The 4,913-nt window shown below is 31.5% G+C and overlaps 1 long non-coding RNA gene across 1 annotated transcript; it reads left to right on the top strand.

Moving 5' to 3' along the window:
- The first annotated feature begins 216 nt into the window (after positions 1-216).
- LOC148274551 (uncharacterized) lies at positions 217-2,485 on the top strand. The gene is made up of 2 exons (XR_015824282.1): positions 217-354; positions 2,297-2,485. It is a non-coding gene; the product is annotated as an uncharacterized LOC148274551 (long non-coding RNA).
- The last annotated feature ends 2,428 nt before the right edge of the window (positions 2,486-4,913 follow it).

Raw genomic sequence — 4,913 nt, forward strand, 5'->3', positions numbered from 1 at the left:
TTAAATATGCTGATCAAAAATATTTCTGCACACTTTACTCAAAATCTAAATAATCGCTAAAGTGCAATTTGTGAACTTTTCCGCTGCAGTGAAGATATCACATATCTTCACATTTATTTACATATACATATTGGTGCCTTCGCCATTATAAGTCGCAGACTTTTCAAATACTCAAAGCAAAACGAATGTTTATAAAATGATTATCAACTTATATTTCCAGGTTGGGAATATGCCTTCTACAAGTTCTCATCTAATGACGTGACAAACTTTAACGAATGGTACGACTACACCAGCGTTATGCATTACGGTGATCGCGCCTTTAGCAAGGATGGAAGCAAGACCATTGAACCACTGGTACAGTACACTAATCCATTATAAAACTTACATAATTCAAAATAGCCATGGTCAGGATGTTCGTTGTTTTTACACTCGCCCAAAAACTATGCACTTGACAACGGCTTTAATTTGCAACTAGGAGTACATACGTGGGTACTAACTATGCACGACACTCTCCGATTCCGCGTTTACATTCCTTAGCCAACAAATTTACTTGTGAAATAGACATTTTTAATACGACAATTATTAATTTTAAAACGTTCTTAAATGCACTGTTTGAAGCAAATTATTAATGTCGTAATAAAACTTTCTTTTTCATATAATTCTTTCTCTGTTTTTGATGTGTATTATTATTATCTTATCTCTTTCTGATATTAATTTATCAAATATTTTTGTGTACCGTATATTATATTATTTTCACACATATACTTACTGTTAACTAATTTTCATTATTTGTTTTTAAGATTAATTTGTTAATAACATTTTTTTTATACGTATATATGTATGTGTATATATGTGTGTATATATATATTTAGAATTCTTAACAAGTTATTTACAATTTGTTTTTTAATTTTAACATTGTTCTTATATTCATATTTTTAATTTTTTTTTTTTATGCAAAGTTTCGCTTTTTATTTTGCATTGCAGTTTGCTTTTTATTGTTTCTACATGTATATAAAATCTTTTTTTATTTCTTTTAATGTGTTGTGTATTTATAAAATTATTACTTTCTTTGTTTGTAGTTACCTGTATATTTATTTTTACACTTATAAATATATGAAAATGTATTTATTTTTTTGTTTGAATTCTTTACAAGTTACTTACAATTTGCTTTTTAATTCAATTACTTTTATTATATCCATATAAAATTATTTTTTCTTTTTACTATGTAAAGTTTCACTTTTTATTTTGCATGGCAGTATGCTTCTTATTGTTTCTAAATGTATTGTTTATCTTTTAAATTTTTACGCACTATGTTTGTACTTAACTGTATATTTTTTGTAAATGCCCCTTGGGCGTATTGTAAAATTAAATAAATAAATAAAATAAATAAATAAGTCTAACCACTTTAGACAGGTAACTGGCAAATTAGGCCAAGGTTAGACTGCAAGAATTACTAGGTTCCCATCTAGTACCTGAAGCTTAAGACTGATCATCTTACCTTTATGTAACAAAAAATATTAAGATACGCTACGATTGGTGCACCAATGCAGTGTCTCATTCACCATTAGGTGTGAAAAGTGAATGATGATGTAAAAATACTTTATTAATTGATCACCGTTTATTGACAATAATGTTAATAGCTTTGTTTCATCAGAAGGCTAATCGTTGAGTGACATCAAACATACCAGGGCTGGTATTCTAAACACTCTTGAGGCCGTATTATCTCGTGTATTTACATACAAAATACACGAGAAAAACTGTTTTCTCGAGTCACGAGAGTGGTTCAAAATAGCACCCCAGATGTGAAAGACAGTGCTCGCCAAAAAAAAATTGCCAATAGTAGAGTTGTAAGGGTAGCTGTTATGATTTACTCAAATATTTCAATTTGAGGGCCATTTTTAAAGAGTTGTAAATAACTCACTATTATAAAATGGGAATCAAGTTGAGGAAGAGTAGGATTTGAATCACGGATCTTTTATCCGTGAGTCCAAGACAATAGCTACAGAACCGCAATCCGACTCAAATCTGAAACTTGCGGATTCTGCATCTCAGGAGAAAATCTGACCACAGAATGGGAAAAAAACTACACACTAGAAACATCATTATTATTTAGATATCATTAACAAACCATCATCAGCCTTCTTGTGTCCAATGGTGAAATAAACCTCCCCTTAGATTCCAATATCTTCCTATCCTTAGCGAACCACCGATTTAGATGCATATTTTTTTTAATGAACAAACGTGTTTTCAAAATTAAAAAAACCTGTAATAATTAACTACTATAAAATGTTTCCAGGTACCTAATCAGCAACTAGGCAACAATCACGGATTGACCTGGGGAGACGTAAGGAGGATCAACAAACTATACTCTTGCCCCGGATAAGATAAATGAATTCGTAATTATCAATCGCCTAAATTACAGGACATGTTTATCTGATTTAAATGTAAATAAATATCATATTTCAACAAACGAACGTTCGTAAAATCATCTGTTTTATTTACTTGGGCTTTAGCTCCACCATCACCATATTTTTTTAAGTTTTATAAATTGTTTTCAAAATTCATTTATTATTTTTGAAAACCCGTTAGGGTAAGGGTAGAAATGTTATTAAGTCTGGTCATATTATGTCTTGTATGATGAGTATAGTCATAATGTGCTTCTTCAGTTTGATTTTAAATTTTCCTCCATTTGCATTATTGGCCTTACGACTTTTGTCTTTGCTTCTTTAATGTGGCAGTGTTGATGTTCAGCGAAGTAACGAAATTCATCGCTATCCTACAAGGGGAGGTGAAGGTTTCAGACTCTCCAAAACAAGAATCCAGACAACTCAAAGCAATTTGTCAATCTCAAATCATAAAGGACTTAAGATGTTCAATGAGTTCCCTGCAGAGATTAGGGATGCTGAGTCCATCACATCGTTTCGTGGGATGGCGATGATTTTTGTTAAAAACCAACATCCATATAGGTAGAGAGTGTCGTCGGAAAGCGTCTGGATTTTTTATTAGGCCTATAACTTAAAAACCGGAATTTGACAGTTAACGTCAACTCTTGGTAAGTAAAGTCTATTCTTGGTAACAAAAGTCTACGATGTATGCAAGAAAAGCGATTTGCTTATAAATGTTGATAAATAGAAAGTGATGGTTTTTGAAAGGGATGAAAATATAACTAAATGTGAGGTCAGTGTGAACGGAGATATTCTGAATCAGGTAAACGAATTTGTGTATCTGGGAAGTATGTTTACTAGGAATGAAAAGACTGAGAAAGATATTGAAAGGTGGGTAAGTTCCGGAAACAGGGTGAATGGTGCACTGAAATACTTTGGCAAACAAATGTTTATTGCAAGAGACTAAACTAGCAGTTCACAATGGTGTTCTGGTGCCAACTCTAATGTATGGGAGCGAAGTGTAGAATTGGAAAAATGATTATGAAAATAGGTTAAATGCTGTCGAAATGTGATCCCACGGGGGAATGTCTGGTAAAACGATGTATGATAGGTGCACAAATGTCGAGATCCGTGAGTTGTGTATATGCTTTATCGACAGAATCAAGAAAGGGTGCTGCGTTGGTTTGGACATGTAAAGCGAATGGACAACGAAAGAACGGCTAAAAGGATCTACGATGCGAATGTTGATAGATGCAGAAAACAGGGAAGGCCGAGAAAGACATGGCACGATGAAGTTCATCAAATACTTGAAGATGGACATGTCAAAAGTAGGAATAAAATATTAAACGTGTTTTTTTTTTTTAAACTTACTCACTATTTATCCTATTTTTTTTAATTATAAACTTATAAAAAATAGTAAACAAATTGTATTTTTCATACTTAATTTTACTGTGTAGATAAAATTTAAGATAAATTTGAACTTCCCATCCGAATACGTACCCTTATGTTACATTATGGCACAATATTATTTGGCTCAAATCTTTCACATGATATTTAACCATGTTTTGACCCATTATTCGTATACATTTTTTGTGATAACATTGAAAAAATATTATATTGATAAAGAACAAAAATAAAGTAATTAGTTTTTTTTGTATTTTAATTCTTTTCTTCATTATGTAATCAAGATAATATTACGTTTATTTACTTCACTCGATGTTGTTAATATGTTTGGACTAATCTTATAATATTACCTATTTGTTTAAATTAGATTATATCAATATATTTTGCGGTTTTTATCAACTTGTTTGTTAAAACTGATAACGGAGAGGTGATTAATTGCAATTACGGTGTATTTCTAAATTTATTAATATTTAATTAAAAAAATACATAAAATTTAAGGGGCTTATTGCTAAAAAAAAATCTTTCAGCCAACCAAAATAACAGACAGGTCAAAATAATGTTATTTTGAATTATTTAAATACGTCTTTATTTTCAAATTACAGCTGTTTCTTAGTGGTTAGATAGAGCTTGTACAAATAAACTTATTAATAAAAATTCTTTTGTGTGGTCAAGTAATTAGTTTAGACACATCAGTGGAGACACCACTTCTGTATTTAGTTTTTTTTATATTTAGTGCCTGAACAAAGTGAATATTAATAAAAAGTTAGGATGTAAATCTAGGAAACACAAAGTCAAAATTGGGAGTTGTTACACAGAAAGTAGCCAGAAACTAAAACACACGCAACGATTCACGGAAAGACAGATGCTCGGTATATATCTATGAGACAGTATAAGAAATGAAGAAATAAGGCGCCAAACCGGAGTCGTGAATATCATGGATCGTATAGCAAAATTAAAATGTCAGCGGGCAGGATGATGGCAGGTGGCCACCCAGAATTATAGACCTTGGGCAAACAAAAGAAGTGTTGGAAGACCACAGAAAAGATGGATCGATGACATTGCCTCTATAGCCAGTAAAACATAGATAATAAAAGCGGGCGATAGAAAGTGATGGAGACGTTTGAA

This window comes from Micrasema longulum, unplaced genomic scaffold (genome assembly GCF_059751315.1).
Source record: "Micrasema longulum isolate JH-2025_06_02 unplaced genomic scaffold, ASM5975131v1 h1tg001627l, whole genome shotgun sequence".
Classification (NCBI taxonomy): Eukaryota; Metazoa; Arthropoda; class Insecta; order Trichoptera; family Brachycentridae; genus Micrasema; species Micrasema longulum.